This window comes from Melospiza melodia, chromosome 3 (assembly GCF_035770615.1).
Source record: "Melospiza melodia melodia isolate bMelMel2 chromosome 3, bMelMel2.pri, whole genome shotgun sequence".
NCBI classification, from domain to species: domain Eukaryota; kingdom Metazoa; phylum Chordata; class Aves; order Passeriformes; family Passerellidae; genus Melospiza; species Melospiza melodia.
In genome coordinates, this window is record NC_086196.1 from 28,866,326 (window position 1) to 28,889,830 (window position 23,505).

Here is a 23,505-nt window from a genome sequence, read left to right on the forward strand (position 1 = left end):
TAGAGTTAAAATCTTCAAAGATATATTACACGTATTCTTGGTCTACCATCAACTTGCATAAATTAATTTCAATGATTTAAGAGACCCTTATCCATACAGACATCTAAACTTTCAATGAATCGGGTAGCACCTGTTTTGTGCAGATCTTTGCTTTTTGTTTGTCTTCTGTCACAGTTGATGCAATCTATAAAAATGATATTTTCTGTGTGTCAGAGTTGCTCTGCATGAAGGTAAGCAGATTCAATTTCACTTTTGACATAGAAAATGACAAATAGGCACTTAGAAAATTTTGCTGGAGATAAGGTACAGGCTGTTGAAGACTTTCCAATATTTACCATCACAATCTCTATTTAGACTCTTTGAGAATCACAACATTTATATTCTTAAAGAAATAAATGAATGAAGAAAGGATAAAATCATTAATACTACCATATATACATACATTTTTCCCTTCCTATTTTGCCCAAACAATTCTACTGATCCTTATGCGAATGAATAATGGTTCCTTTCCTGTAGAATGTTAATGTGGTACTGAAATGCCCCTTTATGCATCTGACAAAAACATAAAATTGGGAAGGATAATTTTGTTGGAAGAGATTCCCTAATTCTTAATCTGTCATACCTGTTGAGTTTTCAAATTCATGTCTTAATCAGTTCTAGAATTCCTTTTAAAATAATTTATTATGCAGTGCATTGTATTAATGAGTAGTTGCCTTAGCTCTGCCTTTTAATTTTGCTTCTGCACAAGCATCTTGGTGCTGATCAGTGCCTTGCCTCAAGCCCTGAAAAACTGCTCTGCTACACAGCAGAGCTGTAAAATCAAAATTGCCATATTACATGTTTTGTGTTACTTATTTGAAATTTGTTCTTATTTATAGAATATTTATTCTGCTCATAAATAATATCTATCCCCTAGGATAGAATGTATACAATTAAAAAAATATTATAAAACCATCACTGCATCCATTTCTCCAAACAAAAATTTTAGATCAAACAATTCAGAGCAGGAGGAAAAATCTGCCAAGTGACAACTAAGAATAAAGATCATCTTCCTAAGCTAAATTCAAAATCAATAGCATTTTTTCATCTTACTGCATACACGATGGAAGTAATTTGTGCATGTAACAGGTCATAAATGACACATTATGCATTTTTTCCCCTTGCGGATATCAGTCAGAGTTTATGATGTGTAAGAGAGAATAGAAAGGTACTGTCTCATCTTGACAAATCTGATTAGTACCACAGTGTCTTCAAGGACATCCTAGTGGCAGATATTCGCAGTTATAATACAAACAATTAAAACTCTGTGTGTGCATACAGATATAGACTTATAATTACCAGTCAAAGGATCATTCCTCTAGGTTTGTTGTTATGTGAAAATAGTTCCTTACTCTTTAGTGTACCTAACTTTTCAAACTCAGACCACTACACTGTAGTGTAGGGACCCACTATGTATTGGATAAGTGGGTCCTAGTTGCTCTAAATGAGCCACAGCTGTGAAGTCCTTAGCTGGGCAGCAGCTGTGGCTTGCAAAGATAGCTGGGATAAAAGGGGGTGGGTTGAGAGCCCAGTAGGAGTGCCTGTGAAGCTATGAGGAACTGCATGGTAGAAAACCAGCTAGAAGGTATGGACTTTAAGAATATAATAACAATAGTATGGGACTCGAGAAATATGAAATACAATAAGATAACAACAACACTACACATCTTTGGTGAAGAAAATAGTAACTGATAATTTATCAATCAGAGCAATGCTGCAGAGACAGAGATCAAGTATGCTAGAAGGTTATCTATGACAAGCTTTTGGCTGTTGATGTAGTCAAGTCAGATTTCCCTCTAAAAACTCAGGATGTTGTACAATAAAATCGCTGTTGTTGCATTCATTACAGTGTGAGTGAGCAGTTATTGATTCAAATTATTTGACTGGAAATCAAGCTAGGAAAGTACTGTAATACTGCTGGAGGTTTCTGATACAGGTGCTTGCAGTGTGATTCAGGGGCCTAAGAAAGATTTCCAGTGTTGTTTTAAAGGCTTTACCTTATCAAAAATGTCCTCACAGGACTGGCAGGCAAAATCTAAAGGACAGTAACTTTGGAACTTCCCAAGAAAAAAAACTAGACAGGATGTCCTAAAGCAAATAGAAATTAGATTTTTATGTCCCTAGATACCTATATAAACAAAATTGACTGGAGGATTTTTATCTGATGACTCCTCAGAAAGACATTGTTTGCTGCTACATAATCTCATGTAGGGTGGATTGTATATTGATACCATCACCATTTCATGACTCCAAAATGAAGAGGCAGTAGCACTGAGATGATCTCCCTCTCTCCACAAGCATTCCATTATTGTAGTACCCAATGTGTTTGCCGCGTGCCTTTCTCTGATTCTTTCTCGCTTTCAGGTGTCTTGGTGCTCTGTTCATTTCTATCCACCTTCCACCAGTTCTAACTTTCTCTGCAAACCTTCAGTGATAATATTTATGAAGCTAGACAACAGAGAAAAAGGGGATGTATATAAAATGTTTTCATCAGTTCAGCCAGCAGTGACTCTCCTTTTTCTCAGAAAAGCGCCAAAGTTAGGCAGAACTCCTGCCCAAGTGGTCGGTGGAGATTCGGGTGCCCAGTGGGGGACTGAGGCACCCAAACAGGCATTTTTGTTGCTTTGAAATCACCTGATGGAGCCTATTGAGTTCTACATTTACAATTAGCAGAGGTCATTCAGCAGCAGGTTAAAATCAGATTGCTGAAATTTCCTAGGTATCCTTGCTGTCCCTATAATAAACATTTTCTCTTTCAAGACAAATTTCTGTGTCCATATTACAGCCAGCCTGAATCCAAGTCAGTTTACTTTTGATGAGCACTGCAGTGGATCAGGAGATTCATGAGCAGATCAGTTGTCCCTGCTCTGGGAGAGGCAACATCCATCACAGGACTGGAGGGTGCAGCTGAAGGCTGCTACAATTTCAGCCATCCAATTTTAATCCACCGCCACATGTCTGCTAGAGCCTCTTGGCACTTTGGGTTGTGATTGGTATTGATTTTCAATGAGGATGGGAACTTAAAAAAGTTATATATATATATTTCTATAAAAAGATTACTCCAGGGATATATACCTCTGACTGCACATCACAATTTCTCATGCACACAGAACTGCCCCATCAGGTCGCAAATGTCACCTTTACATCAACAGATTGATTTGCTAAATTCCAAACAGCTAAAACTCTGAGATTCTTACTATTCCTCTGGTTTCAGAGTTGTCACTTAGAATACAATCTGAAGACCCATAAGGTCTCGTAAGTATAAATAAACCTTGACAATTGGTGACAACTTTGAGGAGAACACCGTGTGACTTTCAGAATCCAGAGTGAGGTTGTAGTCCTGGCAGCTTAGGTAAAATACTCTTTTTTAAGGCTTTATCTCCTTAAAACTTAGTAAGCATAGGAGTCCATGGTTAAGGATGGGGACTTGATTTTAGAGTTCAACAGCTACACCTTCTCCTAAACTAGTAGAAAAATGAAACAAAACAAAACTAAACATCCAAAATTAAACTGATTCTGCTCAGACTCATTCAGGTGAAAAGAGTAATTTTCTCTATTTATATCACTTCATAACTCTTTTATGTTTAACAATCTTATTCTTCCAATAAGACAAAAAAAAATAAGTAAAATATTCAATGTGCAATGCCTTTTTAAGGCTAAGTATATTAAAAGCAGACGACTAGTTACAATACTAAAAAAACCAAAGAGGTTGTTCACTTTTAAATAATAATATTGTTGCTAGGGCAATGCATTGGGATGTGAGAAACCTCAGTGCTGCGTGCTCTAAATGAGAGCTGGTAGATTTTGACATGTCTGTTGTACTCCCCAGATGAGCACTCCAGTAAATAGGCTACAGAGTGTTCTGGATTCAGGTCATTAATGGCTTCTGTTTGACCTATTCCACTTCATTGGGAATATTTAAATACTAATTAAGGAAGCAGGGAAGAGAAAAAATGGCTGTAAAAATCGGCACTGGATGTTAAGCACCAGCTCAAGCCTTGGGCTTTAACCTGGTGACCTTCTCAACCCGGCACTGCTGGGATCAGGCAGGCAGGAGTCTCAGCCCACAGTAAGTAGGGCACTGCAGGGAGGAGAGGACAAGGGATTAGAACCCTCCAGTGAAAGAGTGGGCAATGGATATAAGATAATCTGCTGCATTTTTTTCAAGCTCAGCACAACACCCTTAGTGAGTCCACAGACCTGCAGGCATCACAATAATCACTCCTTCCCCACATGAGGAAAATGATTGCTACCACAAGAAAGGATTGCACCTACACCTGTTGTTCAGGGGATGCTTACGCCTGGCTGTGACATCCTCCTGCTTCAATATCTCTGCTACGGTTTCTCCTTCCTTGGCTTATACAAACATAAAGGAAAAGACAGAATTATTTCTGTGGTCAATAATTAGTACCTTACAATAAAATATTAGTAATAATATTTTTTTCCTAAAGCAACCTAATGAATTTTTTCATGCTCTTTGTCTTGTATATATATTTCTGTGGAAACAAAATGCTGAGCAAAGAGAAGAGAAACCTTCAAGACCTGTTGTATGCACTGAACAGAGATCCTCTATCATCTTATTTGACCAGCACCAGGGGACAAAAATGCAGATGCTGGACAACAACCAACAGAGTGCAGAATATTTCTGAGGAGAACGAGCACGAGCACTGCAGCTGGTCAAAACCTTTTGATCTCCTACAAGTATGGCTAAAGGATGCAATTAAAGTGGATTTAAAACCATTTTCTGTGGAAGATCTGTAGCCCTGGAAAACTTCAATAGGTTAGAAACTCAGCCAGATGCACTAACACAGACCATGACTTCAACTGGACATACATGGAAATACAGATACAAGATCTTTTCTAACACAGAGAATGTGGGGGAATAGAATGTAAGAAAATAAAGATAGTGCAGAAGGTAATCTCACCCCTGAGGAGTTGCAGCTGTGCTAATCACCAAAGATTAGGAACAGGCTCACCCTTAACAGGCCACAGCTGTGTCCAGTGAGGATGAGTGCTATAAAAGAGTGGTGTAGCTGGGTAGAGTGAGCTGCTATTTGTTGGCTCTGCAGTGAAGAAGTTGGAGTCAGTGCTGTGAGGAGGTGCCTATGAGAAATCACTACGAAGGTGTGGAACTTTTGCAATAGGATGGCAACAAGAGAAGGAGCTATAAACAGGGAAAGAAAACTTAGGCAAATTGAACTTATCTTTGAAAGATCCTCACTCTCATGATTATCTGCAACAGATTGTGAGTAGGACAAGGATCCACAGTGCAGCCCAAAAACGGGTGATGGGCAACTAGTGTAGGTTTTCTGAGCATGAACAAGCTTCTACAAGTTTTTGAGCGGAAATGTGAAAATTTTAAGAAAAGCTAATTTATTTAGAGATAGAGAAATCATCTCTTGAAATTACTTATGTTCAGCAATTTCTTCTCTTTTGTATCAAATTATATCTTTGTACATATGAATGAATAAAGGCCGCTGGAATACCTAAATGGAAAAAAAATTAATGGAGTTTCACAACTGATACAAGAATTTACACGCTTTTAAATTCATTATGCAACGTACCAAATTGTTGCTTTAGTGTTTGTGTAATTAAAGTGCAAAGAGAAAAAACCTCTCAACACCTATGTATATTCACAATTTCTCAGACTTTAAGGTAGTCCTGCTGCAGACTAGAGGCTTAGAAAGCTGTGTCTGGGAATGTATATGAGAGAACATATGCAGATTTATTGGTGACTGATAGTTATAGAAATGTAATAATCTTTAGGAAATGTGGAAAACAGGGCTGGAGATTATGCAGCAACCAATTCTACATGACAAAAGAAATAGAATAGACGTTATGGAATATGGAGAAGATGGTGTATGAGAATTAGTTGAATGATTGGATTCAGAAAAGGCACTTATAATTACTATGGTGGTTGGTCTCTGTGCATTTTTAATTTCCTCTTCTGTTATTATATCTGTATTGGTTTTATTTTTGATCAATACAGAACATCTGATAATTTCAGGAAGTAGATAGTATTAATCTTTCTATTCATTGTCCAAGAAATTATGTACACCAATCTTTTCATTTCGTCGATTTCAATAAGCAGCTTTTAAAAGAAAAGATGTATTCTCTCAAGCCATTTCATTATCAAGTCCAAAGAAACTGTGTACTTCATATAGCATCAGTAAATAATACTAGTAGCACTGCTGTGGGGTGAAAACTAGAAATTCTTAATGCTGTATGCATGTTAGTACTTGTGACTTACATTTTGGGATTGTAATAATTGCAGGTGCTTGTGATACTGTGGTAGGTTGACCCTGGCTGCATGCCAGGTACTCCCTAAATCCCTAATATTCCTCTCCTTCCCTAGGCAGGGGATAGAAAATATGAGAAAAGACTAATGGGTTGAGATAGGAACAGGACAAAATCAGGCATCAGTTATTACCATGGGAAAAACAGACTGGACTTTGGGAAATTAGTTGAATCAATCACAATTTTTTATTAGAAATATAATCTAAATCTTTCAAAAACTCTCTTAATTTCACTTTAGGATTTCTCTGCATCCTCCCTGCAGAGGTGCAGGGGGAGAGGGAATGGGGGTTGCGGTCAGTCTGTTCATCACATGCTCTATCTGCTGCGTTTTTTTCCTCGGGAGAGGATTCACCCTCTTCCCCTTCTCCAGCATGGATCTCTCCCATAGGAGACAATCCTCCAGGAACTTCTCCAACTCGAGGCCTTTCTGTGGGCTGTAGTTCTTCACAAACTGCTCTAGGATGGGTTCCTTCTCTGGGGTGCAGTCCTTCAGGAAAAGGCTGCTCCAACACTGATTCCCCAGAGGGTTGAATTCCTGCCAGGAGCTGCTCCAGCATAGGATTCCCATGGGCTCACAGCCTCCTGTGGGCACTCACCTGCTCTGGTGTGACGTCCTCCAGGGGCTGCAGGTGAATATCTGTTCCCCTGTAGGACTGCAGGGAGCCAGTTTGCCTTACCTTGGGCTGCAGGTGTCTGGGGCACCTTCTCCATCATTGACCTTGCAGTCTGCAGAGCTGTTCCTCTCACTTGTTCTCTCTCCTCTCTCTGGCTGAAGTTTTGTTTTTTATTTCTCCCCTTCCTAAGTCTTTTCTCTCAGAGGTGACACTCTCATCATGATGGAATCAGTCTTTGCCAGTGGTGGGTCCATCTTGGGGCCACAAGATATTGGGTCTATCAAACATGGGGGAAGCTTCTGGCTACTTCATCCAGGAATCAACTCTGTATCCTCCCCCACTGCCAAAATCTTTCCATGAAAACCCAGCATGGATTCAGTATGCTACCATGGGTTATGTGGGAAAAAGTAAAGCATCTCAGTAGAAAATAACTAATACTAACTAGAAAACCTCCATAGCTGTATAATCAGAAAATTACTTTCCAGTGATGTACAACCAGGTTGCAGTAGGTGCTGGACAACTACATGCAAGAAATAAGGACTTTTGAATAAGAAGATATGATCTCTGACTCAGGAATTTTCTTTATTTAATTCCTCTGAATGGTGAGCAAGAACATTGGCAGGGCAGTGTCTAAGCATTTAAAACAAAACTTTTTCCTCAACAGTGGCTGCTGAAAACGACAAGATACTTTCAAACCTTCATTTTTTGTCTACTAAAATTATTTGAATGCATGTATCTGGTATTTTTTTCACTGAGGAAAGCTGCAAAGATTGCCTTAAAAAAACTTTTGTATATATAAAAGATTGGTTGCACCTCATGTAAGAAGTTGACATATGTGTTTAACTCCTTGCCATGCAGATTCAAATGATAGATTTGGACCTTTGCTGCACAAAAGCAGTCAGAATTCCCTGAAGGAAATCTGGACTTCACCTCCCTACTGATCAAGGAGAGAAATTCAAGCAGTAGCAATAGAGGATGGTTTGTCTAGAAAATCTGAGAGAACAGAATGGGTTAGAAAGGAGGAAATTCTGGGAAGCACAGCTGGAAAAATCAATTTGTTCTAGCAACCAGTGTAACAGATAAAAAAGATAATGGGAAGATTTTGGAAAGGTAAAAGTATACATAACTGCAAAAAGGTCTCTTTGCTCCAATCATATTTTCCCTGCAGGAATGAAACTTGATTTTTCAGGAATGCATCACTGGGTCCTGTTGAAGAAATAGTAATACTAGCTATTTCTTGTTCTGGAATAGAGCCAAGGTAGGAAATGTAGAATTAGATAAATTACATATGAAGGTCTACCTTTTTGTGCAGATGTCTTGAAACAATCTGAGAACTTCGAGTAGGAGAAGTGAAAACCAGTTTCAGCCAGACCGAAATTACACTGTGCTTTAAAATACAATCAGCAGTAAAATAAGGTAACTCCCTCTCAGCTGATGTACTTCTAAGCTATGTTCTCAGAGCCTGGTTAGGTCAGCAGATAGCTGAAGGATTTAGGTGTCCTCATCCCATTGAAACGTCATACAAAATGAACCCTAAATCACACTAAAAGTTGAACTTCAGAGATTTGGAGCTGAATTTTCATCTTTCCTTACATGTTTGAATTTCATACTCTAGTAGAGCATTGGTGACACTTCAAATTAAACAGAAGAAATCTTGTCTCATACTTAGCAAGGAAGTGTAAAAATTTTTTCACTCCAAAATTGCTTCTAAAGAACATTAGGCTGATATGAGCTTTAACCTTCTGCTCTGTGGGGTTGTTTCCTGTGTGCATATGCATTTCAGCAGGCTTTTACAGCATTCTGATTATTCCAGTACCTCAGACAAAGAAGGCATTAGCAGTAATTAAAAGATCTTCTGTGCTGTTAGTCTTGTATGACTGATTGTATTGTGAACCTATCTGCAATAATTCTTACCTGAAATTATTTTAGAAATAATAGTAAGGGGAGACCTGAGGACCAGGTTTAAAAGATGATGTTCTATTGGGAATCTTTACATATTTTAATTACAACTATATCACTTTTTGCAATAATTTCTTGAGGCCTTAGCAGACCACAGGAATGAATAATAATAAAAAATAGGATAAATTATTTTATAAAATCAAAACAGGAGGATGTGCAGTTGATAATAACATGAGAAATGTAATTTACTGCAGTTTAAAATGGATACTAAGATATGGAAAAGGGACACTGAGCCGCTTCCTTTCAAAAAGGCACCAGATTTCACCTTTTCATGATCTGAAAGTTGGAAATTTACATTTTTCTCTTTTAAGTATCTCTTCAGTTTGATATGTTTTCTTACATTGTCTTAGAAATGTGATTCTTTAAAAAAATCAAATGTTTCATTTCTAGCTTCTCAGTATGCAGATGAGATAAGAATGCAACTGAATTCTGAATACTCAATCCTAAACTAGCAGCAGCCTGAAAAATCCATTATTTGTTTGATTCCACATCTGAATTTTTTTATTGATTGGTAGAAATACCTTCCTTTCTTTGGAAATAAATTGGTGCTCTGAAACAGTAAAAAGTTTTACCTTCCTGTTCATCTTAGCAACCTGACATTTCAGAAAGAGATGCCAAAGGGATATTTAGACACACTTCTGAGTTGATATAAGCTGAGCAGTACATCTTATCTTTTAAAATGTCAAAATGAAAGTTGGAGAAAAATGATTGCCATTTATCTCTAAATAGCAGTAGACCTTCTGAGGCAACTGCAGTCCCCTTGTTATTAGATTTTGGAAACTCAACTCTACCCATCCTTGAAATATTCAGAAGAGATTAGAAAAAAAACCCACTGACTTATTTTTTATTGTTGAAAAAAATCTGTTCTCATCTGTAAAATGATGACAGTCCTAATAAATAATGAAACTTACTAGAATAAATAGTAGGTTCCACATATCTTCATTCTGAACAAGTCTACCAGTATAAAGAAACCCTATAAATACAATTGCAGCTCTGTGCTTCCTCTGATGGAACTACTACTTTCTCAAATAAGTGTATTGAGGAATATTTAATATGATTATTCACTTGATATCTTTTCTTTCAAGCTAACATGACAGTAAAAGTTAGACCAATTTTATGTCTAAATGTAATGGCATTTACAGATTCTGAAAACAAAAGTAGCTCTAACAATAATTTACTATACTCTCTGCAAGTAATGGTGCAAGTCTGACAAGTCTTCCCTATGGAGCTACCCAGTCACCACTGCACTCAAATATGGACTTCAACACATGCATAGTTTAAATGTATATACTCATAAGGCATACTGAAGAAATTTGGTTGCAGGTCGTTTACCAGAGATAGAAGATAAAGGTATGTTTGGTAAACAACAGAAATTGCAATGGTAAATTATATAGTACATGTATATACATAGGGAGAGAAAACTTTGTTCAAAATTGGAGCAAAAAATTCTCATCTGACAGAACGGGAAACCTAAAATAAATGCTTGTGGCAAGTTAGCCTTCTATGTTACTGTTGGATCTCACCTGTGAGTGGCAATTTGCAACAACATTATAGGTCATCCTGTCAGTGAGAGAGAAAACTGAAGGAGAGCAGCTGAAGAAAACTTGCTTAGTATAAGCAATTTCCCAAGAGACAGTAGTTAGCTACAGTAAACAGGTGATGTAAGGTCTATCTTCTATCAGGCAGTTATTTTCAAATTAATACGGGAGTACTCCATCTGTACACTTACAGAACAGCTAAAGCCAAGCCCACTACCTAGGTACCTAAAATACTAGGGAAATTAGGTTTTCTGAAACTCAATTTCAAAGTTATTTTCCTATCCTATTTTATATCCTAAAATATAAACCCAAAATTATTTCTGATATGTTCTTTGTATTCAGTGTAAGGAAAGAATTCTAGGAAGCAGTGGCAATCATAGAAACGGTTCATCTGAAGGCTTTGGGTTGGTTTATTTTTTATTTTTTTTTCTGGTTTTGGTTGGAAAAAATCCTTTAGAAAATATCCTTTCAATTTTAGGACACAAGAGAAATCTTAAACTGACACAGAGGAATAGAATCCAGCATTTAGATAAAAATTATTGGTGTGTTTCATAATTTTCTTTCTGCAATACCAATTCCTAAAATTGTAATTTAAAGTGGAAGTTTAACCTTGATAGACCAAATTAATAATATTGTTTATCTCCAATCTTTATTTGGAAAAAGGCATGATCTCTAAGGGCAGCTGAGACATGTAGGATATGCTGTCGCACTGAGAACAGTTGATCTTTGTTGAGGGCTCATATTCAGAACACACCTGTTATCTAATGTGTATTTGGAAATCCTCAAGAGCTGAGAAATCTTTACACTATTTTAAAAAGATTTATTTAATAGAATCTTATGTCAGATGATCACATCTCAGAAGAAAAGTTTATTTCAAATCAATATCAAGTAATCTGGAAAAATGGGATATTTATGAGATGTTGAGACCCATTTCTGAACCAGCTACTGTAATTTAGCCATACTTTAATACATTTTACTCAGGATTATACTCTGAACAAGTTTTGGAATGTGTGAAAAACTTTTCAATGTAAGTTTAATGAGGAAAATCACTACATAGTACTCATGTACAGGTACAGAGCCCTAGGCACCTTTTCTTTTCTCTTTTTCTCCCTATGCAGATGTTTTTGTGGAATCTCATGTACACACTGAAAAAAACCAAGAAAAATTAGGATTCCTTGAAGGCTACCTGAGGAAAAGACGAAATCCCTTCAGTAACTGTATCCATTCTCTGTATCCTTCCTCCTGCCAGCCCAAATCAATCAACACCTCTCTGCAGAATGAGGTCATGACTAGGTGTTAGAAATTGTTAGCAACATCTGAGTTTTAGCCACAAGTAAATTAACAGCAAATGAGTCTGTTAATGAATCTGCCTTGTACCCATACCTAAGTCCAGAGACCATATAATTTTGCTAATTTTCACACTGTTACATCCCAAAAAAAGAAAAAAAAGCAAAAGAGTTCCTTAGAAACATAATGAATATCCTGAAGGTTGGTTTAGGGACTCATGTATCTGTGACCTGGATATCAGGTCCCAAAACCATTTATTATAATGGGAGAGAGATTTACAATTTGCATTTTCCTATCACATCTCTTCAGACCTCAGAAGAGTAGGCAAGATGTTATAATAAATACCTCAACAGACCACATAAATATGAAATTTGGGTCTCTAACTTATCCCACTGATTCATGCAAGAAGTGATTAGCTGGCTACGTTATCTGGCGCTAGAAACTGAGCCAGTATTTATAATAATTCCTAAAAATATTCCCCATTAGGAAGTGACATATTCATGTGGCATTTAAAATAAAATTTGAAATTACAGGAAAGTCTGGATTAAAATCTATGCACAAGTAAGTATAGTTCCACACCTCTCAACTCCTGCTTGGCAAAAGAAACTATGGAATGCAAATTCAGCTTTTGGGTGTCTGTTATGAAATTTTCTTGCAAAAATGAGTACTTGAAAAGGAACATTTTGATGTGTGCACCTAAAAAGGCTATTTGCTTTATTTCCAAACTGTGAGTTTGGAAATTCCAATTGAGTGATGTTCCAATTTCTATGTCAATTCTAACTTCAACTGCCATCTGTATTGTATGATAACCATGGGAATATGCATGCAACATATCAAGAAATGCAAGTTGATTAGTTTCTTAAAGTAATTTTTTTTGGTGCATGTTATAGGGCAGGATATTATCTTTGCTTAGTCTTTTCTGGTGTATGATAATGGTTTTATAAAACTTTTGTGATTCACAGAGAAAGAATTGGCAGAGTTATCAACTGATTATTACAGCTCAAGGTTTTCCTGTTTCCTACAAAAGATGCTAACTCGATTTTCCATCTGACAGAGTAGATACAAATCCCAAATTAATTTTTTTCAAGTATATATGGCATAACATTCAATATTATTAATTTTCATATAAAGAAATGAAAAAAATTAGTTTTTTTCACTAAGCAAAAACTTGTGAATAGTACTACAGAACAAATTCCTAATGTTGTGAATATATCCATTTTTTCAGTATTAATTTGCTGAATTATAATATTTTAAAAAATAGCTTTTTCTCTATGTCTTTGAAAATGTAAAAATTTTATCCATATAAAAGATATAATCGAGGAGGATATTTTTAGTATAGGATTTAGGCCTCAGGAGAGGAAAAAAATTTAGATCAATGGTTTAGTTAAGTGTCTCAGAGGAGTGCCATCTTAATATTGAAAATTGTTCACATGAAAGTTTTACTTGAAGGATAGAAGTCCTTTAAACTTTATTAACAGTCCTTATTCAGTGACACATAATATAAAAATATTCTCTCAATGAAAAGATTCCTACGGCAGAAGATGAGTTATTTTAAAAATCTATCCATATAGACTATGTCTAAAATATTTCTTTACCCTACTTGCATTAAACTTCTAAACACATAACCCAAACCAGGAAGAATACATTAATTATAAGCTTATGTGAGGTAAAAATTTTCTACTGAGAGACATATTTGTGAAATTATCTTAGTATAAGGTTCCAAATTCTAGAAAAGAAATTCAAGCTATACATTCTTGGTCAGAGCATACAATCAGAGAATCATTTAGGTTGGAAAAGACCTTTAAGATTATCCAGAGCCCAGCCATTAAGTCTGAGGACTGCCAGTGCCATCCCTAGAATGTGTTCCCCAGTGCCACATCTTTTAAAGATCTCCAGGAATGGTGACTCCACCCTTTCTCTGGCAACATGTTCCAGTACTTAACCTCTCTTTCCATGAAGAAATTTTTTCCTAAAATCCAATATAAATCTCATCTGGCAAAGCTTAAGGCCATTTCCTCTCATCCCATTCCATGTTACTTGGGAGAAGAGACCAAACCCCACCTGGCTACAGCCTCCTTTCAGGTGGATGTCAAGAGCAATAAGGTCTCCTCTGAGTCTTCTTTTCTGCAGGCTAAATAACCCTCAGTTCCCTCAGATGCTCCTCATAAGGCTTGTGCTCTAGAGTCTTCAACAGTATAGAATGTTGCAAATTTAGCAATAATTTTAATTGACTCTCATTGCACTTTTCTAGTCAACACTGGCATAAAAATGAAAAAAAGTGTTGCAACTCTCTGCCCTATGTATGGATGGGTAATCCATTTCCTTATATTTTTGGAATGTGAATTTTTCTGAAGTTCATAGCCCTCACAATTCCTGTGTCTGCTTTATAATGTTAGACATAGGGTTCAGCCTAATTTGGCAGTTGAAGACTAATTACCATGTAAGACGACTTCAACAGAGCAGTCCTCAGAACTCAGTGATATGAGAAGAAAAATTTTCCACTTGTTTTAATGTCATGATCAGTCCTGAAAGCTTTCATAATGTTAAAGCATTGCCTCAGTGCAGTTCAAAAGATTTTATTTCAAGCTAAAAAAAGACGCTACCATCTTGAGGAGGCCCCTCAGTGTTATTATTGCTAACTGGAACTGAAAGTGAGCTGCATCAAGGAAAAATTTTGACCCGGTTGGAATGGTAGTTTCCTTATTACCTCCCATGGATTCTAAATCAACTAATCTTTAGCATCTGCTGTAAACATGCACAAAGTCATCACAAAGACATTCAGCCATGCTTCACGAGCTGTAACACCTCCCCACATTCTCTGTAGAGCAGATCCATGTAGCTCCAGTATTCCTAGCCCACAGTAACAGCAGGTGCTGCAAAGTTTCCACCCGGCTTGAGAGCCTTGCATGAACATCAGACACTTGCAGGACCCCTATAATGTTCCTGGCATCTTGCCTTGACCTTCCTTATTTTGTGCTTTACTCTCTGACTGTTGGTGGGATATGAGAAGACAAGAACAAAGTTGCTTATCTATGCCTGAAGTTCAATCATGAAAAGGATATTTATGCATACTTGTCCTAATTTTGTCCCAATGGTTTCCATCTGACAGAGAATTCCTTTTGTTTCATACAGATGGAATAGAGATGGTAGCTGGTATTGTTTCCCAAACAACCTGTTCTGTATTTGCAAGTTTTCTAATTAGGCTCAAACTTGTCTATATAAACACAATGTTCTCTTTTTTACTAAATCTTCACATAGTCTCATGTCATATTCAAATTGTGGAATTGTATTTTGAGTATTTTTATAGATCATCAAATCTGGATGTAGTTGCCCCTAGTCTTCTTATATTTATCTCCCCTCCAGTTCCCACTCCTTGCAAAGCCATATTATTTTCCTTCTGAAAAAAAGAAGTAGTGCGAATCTCCTAACTTCTGGCTTTCTACTCCTCTACATTAAGCATAACACAGGCTTCCCATGAGTGTGGTTTTCTTCTTCAGTTTTTTTTAAGCTTTTTCTACTCTTTCAGCATATGTATAAATTTCCTCAAACATCTCCTGCTTGGATTTTAATACCTAAGCTACTGCTACTTCCTAATTTCAGGAAACTTTCAAGAAATCGTCTGATATTTCTTTAGTATTAGTCCAGCAGTTTCAACTCATAAATTTGCCAGTATAATGAAAAGACATAGAGATGTCCTCTGCAGCAGAAGTTGATTGTCTCCTTTCTAAATTTTTAATAAAGCTTTTGAGAGTGACTTGGTTATTCTGCCTACATGTTTGTGAGATTTTGCTGGCTGTTATATTCTAGTCAAAGGCCTATTCATCATCTAACCTTTCTTTATTAATTTCCTTTCGTATTATATCAATAGAGTGCAGCTTCAGCTGTAATAATGAAATAATCTAATAAATAAAAATGCATACTTTCACATCTATTGAAAAATAACACTTACTTTACAGTCAATATTTCAGCCTTACATCTTACATTTACTACATTCTTATGGTCATGCAACTGATAATCTATCTCTCACTAACACAATCCATGCCCCCAGAGCTACAATACATTCTCAAAGCTATTAAACTCTTATTGTGGAAGAAGACAAAAAAACAAAGGTGTCTAATATAATAGAATGAGTAATAATGAGTAGCATTCACAATATGAAATAAAGAAGGCTCAAGTCATTGCATTTTTTTTTTCTGTGTTTGGTTTGTGGTTTTTTGGGTTGGTTGGTTGGTTTGGATTGTTGGTTGGTTTGGGGTTTTTTGTTTGTTTAAGATAGTGCTTTATTTAGACCTTAGGCCAAGTGTTATGTAGGAAGTGTGGAATAAATTCTATAAGATGATCTTAAAGAACTTTACTTACATACTGCACAGCGTCCTGTGCACTCCTCAGGACCTGAACAGGTATTTCTGACAGGTAAGTGGAGAAAAGCTTAAGTGTTTTTATGGTTCTTACATAATTGGAAACTGTGACAATAAGATACCAGTCTCACATACAGCTGAGCCTGAACAACAGTCCAGATCAACAGTTTGTTTTTATTCATCTTGCTGATCAGGGCAGGGGCAGTATTTGTTTTCAAGGGACATCCATGAGATATGTGTTATAAGAGAGAACTGTAACATTTTTCCTGACCACAAATAGGCATGCATAGGTTGGGTGGTCTTCACTCCGTCTGCAAACGTTCAGACCTGGAGCACGACATCATGAGAAGTCTCTTTGGTATTTACTCTTCAGAGGGTGGTATTCCTCAGTAAACCACTACACAAATGGACATAGAGGACCATTAGGCATCAAGGGCTTGTTAAAGTCACCATTCCTGTGTTCAAGTATTGAAAATGTTGATAACAAGTCTGCATGTATAAAAAAAGTGTAAGATCTATTTGTCATGGAGAAATATTGGCATGATTTCTATAATTTCTGTATTTCTGTCCTAACTGATCCTTCAATTCACATCACCTTTAGTCAGGAGCCACTATTTTCAGAAAGAAAGAAGTATAGATTAAAAAGAATTAGATTGCTGAAGCATTTGCAGATACATATAGGGGATATTTTGGCAGGTAACTTCTATACAGAATAAATTCTGATTATACCTTCAGAAGCATACAGACATTAAAATTATATTTGTACAAGAGATCCACAGAAAATTAATAGTCTATGTGTTTGGAAGTTCACATTATTAATATCTATGTCCAAAAAAAGGTCTTCATTAAATTCTGGTTATAAAATCACTGAGGAATAAAATAATTTACTATTTCTCTATCTTCCCTCTTTATGGCCCTGGCATTTAAGTAAGTCGTAAAGCTAAAACAAAAGTTATGTTTCTTCAACCAAAAGTAAATCAGAAAGGTACAAAATGTTAATAAAAGACTCAAAATATGTGCTTTTTCACATAGAATATGTACTGTTCTTTTTCAGCTGATGAGACATCACTACAGTTCTAGTTCTATTCAAAGTGATTCAATCATTGTGAGAATAAAAGGTAATATTTCTATATTTAATGTGGAAAGGAAATCAAGGAAACCTTGATTCTTTCAATTAAAATAATGAAAGGCATGAAAGAAGTGGAAAGATTGAAAGCCAACATAGATAGTCCTGACTGAGGCTGAAAACAGGTGAATCTTTTCCAAAACCAAATTCAGAGTTTTAGCAAATTTAATGCAGACAATATTCATTAAAGGCCTATGTAAGTGCATCTACTTTTTGAAGACATATAATTAGGCAAAGTGAAATTATTCTCTACAAAAACCTTAAAGACAACAAGGATTTTGTTATTAGTAATAGTAACAAAGGCTATTTTAAAGGCATTGACTGGAAATATTCAACAAGTTGGGAAATGTAAAAGAGTTTACAGTAAATACCAAAAGCGGAATAAAAATAGGACCAAGATAAGAAAAAAGCTTTGAATGTTGTCTTCAAGAATTGGAGTATAGAGAATGCATTCTGTGAAAGCTGAATACATTAGCTGAGTTCTCATTCCCTCTAACTTGAACCAGTTCAGCCTATGGGGAGGTGGGTCTCACTTGTATATTCCTTAGAGACAATTGAAAAAAAGAAAACTTTTTTTAGTGAGGAAACTACTGAGACAGCTATTATATTAAAATATGCTTTCAAAAAACTCTGAAGTTTCTGAATTTTGCAATATGCTTCTGAAACCTAAACTTTAAGACTGGATGCAGTTCTTCAGTGAAGAACATGAAGTCTGAAGATTTTAACACCTTCATTTCTCCGTCTGCAGAATACACAGCTATTCTGATTTAAAGTGTGTTAATGTAGCTCATGCTTATTTCATATTTACTTAATTAAAGTATATCCTAAAAGAGAAGGAGCTTTGGTATTGCTTGGAAGAGAAGTGAAGAACATCATGTACAACCAGGACTTTGCAGGCTTTTGTAAACACTCATTTTTTTTAGCACTTTTTTTTTTTTTTGTTGTTTTGATACCTACTATTGTGCAAAAGAAGAAAATCTATTGGTGTTTTTTAGGTTTGCTGCTTGATTGGATTTTTTTGCAGGTCAGAGATTGATTTCCATTTTACATAGCAAACTACAGGCTGTTCACCAGGCAACTGAGAAAATGAGTAGTCACGGTGGGAAGGAAATCCAGAGAATTTTTTAAGGACTTACAAGCTTTTATTTCACTATTTCTTTCTAATCTTTAACACTGGGACCTAATATTAATAATAAATATTTTTATGTCCTGTATGCCCACAAGACCCAGAATTCAGACTTCTGCAGAAGTTTTTTTGCAGATGTTGTACAGGAGAAGAGGAAAATTTTCCCTTCCAGTGTTTTTGCATAAACATAGAAAAACAGGGAGATGTGGAACTGACTAAAAATTAGATTTCTGTGCTAAAACAGACACATGTTATAGGGTGCTTTTTTGTTCTTAGTTAAATAGTTTCACCTGAAGAACAGCTGCTTCCTCCAGTGGGACCAGACTGACACTGGAATTGCTCCAATGCAACCAATGTACATCTGTTTTCAAAAGAAGATGTAATTCATATCTGCCTACCTGGGCATTTTCAGGGGAAGATGGAGCATCTGGAAATTAAAATTGTATTCACATTTAAGAAATGCCAAGAATATGTAAACAGCTTGATGAAAGAACAGAGGGGAAAATGGTAGAGTCTGCAGATACAAGGAATCGATGATTACAACTTCATGATATTTGCAAATAAATATTCTGCATTCATAGCTCCAAGTGTCTCAATACCATAGAGAGAACAATGGAGAGGGTTAGTTAAAATTTAGTATAAATTTTACAATATCTAAGACCAATTTCTCCTATGCTGAAAAACTATTTCAGAACATTAAAATTTCTAATATTTGATAATAAACTCAAAAACACTGTAACTACAAGAACTAAGTACTGTGCTGCCTGTTCTGCTTGAAGTAGCACTGATTTGAGGTGGCAGAAATAAGATCTATTAGACAAGATGATTAATGGGAGTACAAAAGTTGGGGAAAGAGAGGCATGAGGGTGGGTTGGAGAGGGGTGTGCCTGCAGGGAGCACCAGCTCAGCTTCCCCCTTCCTTGCACCTGGGGACGTGGGACCACCACGGCCATCCAGCTCTGGAAGGAGAGGCATCCCACTGCAAATGGCTCTGGCAGGGAGTAGTGAGGAATCTCATAGGTCCTGAAGCCTACCAGATGTGGTCATCTCCAGGAGAAAGAAGAGTGCAGTAATCACTTTTCTTTTTCTTTGTGTTAGTCATGTAAAAAAACCCAGTCATCAAGCAGAAAATGTAAAGCATGATTTAGATATCAGAACAGTACAAGTAAGCACTAAAAATAAATATTCTCCAGAATTTAATCACAGAATCATTTAAGGTTAAGATCTCTGAGATCATCGAGTTCCAACTTTGATCACCACCTTGGCAACTAGACCGTGGCACTGGTTGTCATGTCCAGCTGTTTCTTGGACACCTCCAGGGTGACTCCACCACCTCCCTGTGCAGTCCATCCCAATGTATTACAATCCTTTCCATGAAGAAATTCTCCTGAGGTCCAGCTTGTACCTCCCCTGGTACAGTTAGAGGCTATCTCCTCCTGCCCTGTCACTTGTTGCCTGGGAGAAGAGGCAGAACCCCATCTCATTACAACTTCTTTTCAGGAAGAGAGAGATAAGGTCTCCCCAGAACCTCCTTTTCTCTAGGCAAGGGAGGGTGCTTTTGGACAGTTGTGTAGTTTAATATTCACTTTAGTAGCATATTGAAGCTTAAAATCCTTACTAAAAAGATTTAATTCTGTAAAATATATCAGAAATCAATGAATCTTTATATTATTTTAGGATTCTAGTGTAAAGACTGTTTCCAGCTGCATGAAGTAAAGTCATTAGACCACTGTAGCTCTGACCTGAGCACTAACACAGGGGAAAAAAATTAGGGATCCAGTGCCACTTTATAGTCCTGACATCCTCCACAGATGTGGCTTTATTTCTGATCCATACTTAGAACGACATACTGAAGAGTGGATAGCAACACTGTTGTAAAAGTTAGTTTTACAACTAACTTTCCCTTTTGTAAAATGCCCTTAGCATTCACAGTATGAAATGCATTTGCCTATCCTGATTGATGAATTAAACAATGGCAAATGTATGCCTAAAAGGAATTTTCTACTAATTAGTTTTTAAGACAAAATCCTACTTCACATCACTGTTTTCTCTCTATAGTTAAAATTATCTTAATTCATTAACACTGGCAAAATTGCTGACTCCCCTTCCCAATGCACTAGTATCTGCATATGCACACTTTTATTCATATTTAATTTTAATTTTAAATGTATGCTGAAACCTCATCAATATTTGTAGCTAACCTTGCCAAGATTTCTCAAAATTGTGTTCTCATATATCTGTAGTGGTTTTCCATATCATTTCCAAATTTGCTTTCTTTCCAGAGTAACAGTGACCTAGTAAAATTTCCCTTGTGGTTGTTCTTACATGAGCTCTGTATAAAGAAAACAACACATCCCTGGACACTTCTGGTTCGATAGGAACTTACAGACAAAATACAATCAAGTTGTATTACAAAATCTATGGATATCTCCCTCATGACAAATGAAAGGAATAGGCATGGAGCCGTGTCTCTGAGCAGAGGGACACACTGCACTTATGTCTGGAAGGGGAAACAAGGGAGGGAGTAAGCTGGGAGCGTTTTCACTTCTACTCATCTGGAAATTCATCACTTCATCTGGTTTAATACAGCAGAGTAGAGCATTACATTCTCCAGAGCATTTCATGTGGCTTCTATGTAATCAATGAATGAAAAATCACAATGTTACAACAAGAGATGCATTTTAGGGTAAATATCTCTCACATGGATTCTGCTTGAGCATCTGATATTAGGGCAGGTTTTGGTTTTATTTTTTTTGCTGGAAAACAAAAAGCTTGTATTTAGTTTTAAGCTGTTGTGCCTCTTATTAAAGTTAAAATTTTATCAAGCATATTTACTGATTAAAAACAAAAAGAAAAGTGTTTTGTGCCCTTCCATTTCTTAATCAGCAAAAAAATTATGTCCTCAGAATTCACTTTCTAGTGCAAAAGAACATCTTCATTGACTTAAAAAAGTGTGAGATAAATTTAGGGTAAAGCAGTAGTTGTTCTGCTCCAACTCATAGGACGCAGTCAGCCATCTAGTCATGGAGCTGGCCCAGAGAGGCAGGGTTCAAATTCAACATCCACCACAGATCTTTTGCTATAAAAGTGTTATACTAACACTCCTGGTAAAAAAAAGCAAACAACCAAAAAAACTCCAACAAACCAAATCAACAGTAAATATATAAAAGAATCAATCTAATTTTGGATGCCTCCCTGTAAAATGCTCACATTTTCTACTCCTATCATGAATGGTGATGCAAAGAACTTCCAGGAAAAAGAGAATTTTAACATTTTCCTTAGAAAAAGCCATTGAAATTATAAATTTTAATGTTGTAGTTACAGTTTAAATATTGGGATTCTGTATATAACCTGATGTATATAACCTGAACTGTACCATATACATGGGTTGTCACCTCTTTGGGGTGTTAAGGTGTGTCCCACACCAGATGTGTTCAGGTACTAATACAGCTGACTTCAGTAAGAGTTGCACGGATAGGCCTGAAGTCAAAATTGAAATCCTACCTGCTACAGGAGGAAAAGGTCAGTGCAAAATAAGGACCTTAACATTTGAATAGCTGTATTAAATTATGCCTCTAGAAACAGTAAAATAGTTACCAGAAAACTATATTTATGGTAATTGTGTCAATTGTGATCAGCCTCTCAGCAAGGACTGAAACAAGATTTAGCCTTCCTGACATGCACAGAGAGCCACAACTTAAATCTACATAATGGAATATAGGAAAAAAATTGAGCTAATTTACATACCAAAGGAGGCTACAAAGGTTTAGATTGATTGTGCCTTTGACAATTTGACTCCAGGCAAAGGTACAGAGATACTTTTGAAGTTGTGAGAACATAAGCACGTAGAGGGAGTAGCAGGTCTTTACTCATTACATATTTGTAAAGGATTTTTTATAACTATCTTTGAAGATACAAAGAGGAGACTTCTCCAGTGAGAAAGTTTTTCTGTGCCTGACATTTAATAGTTTCCTTTCTTATGGTAAATGCCTTTGCATGGCACCAAGCAGAACTTCTAGACCAGATACAAGATCATACTGTGCTCTCAGATTTATTCCAAAAGAAGGTCAAATCTGCCCCTGGACTCAAGTGAGGCTTATTCAAGACTTAAAGGCACAGCTTTTTCATTCTGATTTGTAAGGATAAAGCTCAGCACTGACTATGATTTTGAGCAACTGAACTGATTTGAGTGAAAGTATAACATAGGTAAGTTTTAGCACATGAACTATTCGTGATTAAAAAAAAAAAAAGGTAATGCCTATGTTTTTTTTTTTTTCTCTTTAGCCTCCTCTACATTGCATGACTTGTTTTGTTAGCTCATCTCTTTTACTCAAAATATACTGAGTCTAAAGAATAATGCAGCTACTTACAGTGTGCTTTATGATTTTGTCTCATTATGTTTTGCATTTAGAGGAGGGGGACAGAAATGAATCAGAGACAATGAAGAAAAGGAAAGAACGTGAGACAAAACAAGATCTGTCAGCAGCGTCCTCTGGTATTTCTGCTACCTAGTGGTGTCACTATCTCTACCATTAGTCAAAGATTTGGTAGCCATGTACTTGCTTCACAATTCCCAAAATAGACTTTCTTACATAAATCAACTGTGCTGTAGGCACATATTAGGAAAAAAAACAGAAGCTAAATCTTGCTGGTCCCTTTTGACTGCATAGAGCTTAAACACACTCCCACTCAGGAATCTAAAGTCTGAATGGCTTGTTCCAATGCACTGAAGGAAGACATACTATATAAAGGTACAAGGATATGACTAAAATATTAAATATTTTTTAAAATGTTTTAAGTTGACAAGAGAACATGGTAGCAGGATCATATGAATAATAAGCATGGCTGGTTGTCCATAGCTTTAAGCTAAGTGTTTATATGTAATGACTTTATATCTTACTTCTTGCTGGTCTACTTCATGTGCTGTGTGACCAGTCTGCTCTGTCAATGTAAAGTACAAGGATATGAAGCCTCTCTGTCTCTCCAACTTCTCTTTGACCACACCTTTGGTTTGCTTTTAAATCAGTAAAAAACTGTGTTCCTCTTTTACACCTCTCTGAAGACATTTCAGTATTATTGTTCAACAATCCTCCTTTTTAAGATCCACTAAATTGAGGCTGCAGTGGGGGAATATAGGCAGGGAACAAAATTGCTGATGCTT

At 36.4% G+C, this 23,505-nt stretch overlaps 1 protein-coding gene across 1 annotated transcript in view; it reads right to left on the reverse strand.

Moving 5' to 3' along the window:
- The window catches only part of TRDN (triadin), a 224,527-nt gene that overhangs the window by 194,413 nt on the left and 6,609 nt on the right, over nucleotides 1-23,505 (reverse strand). The window lies entirely within an intron of this gene.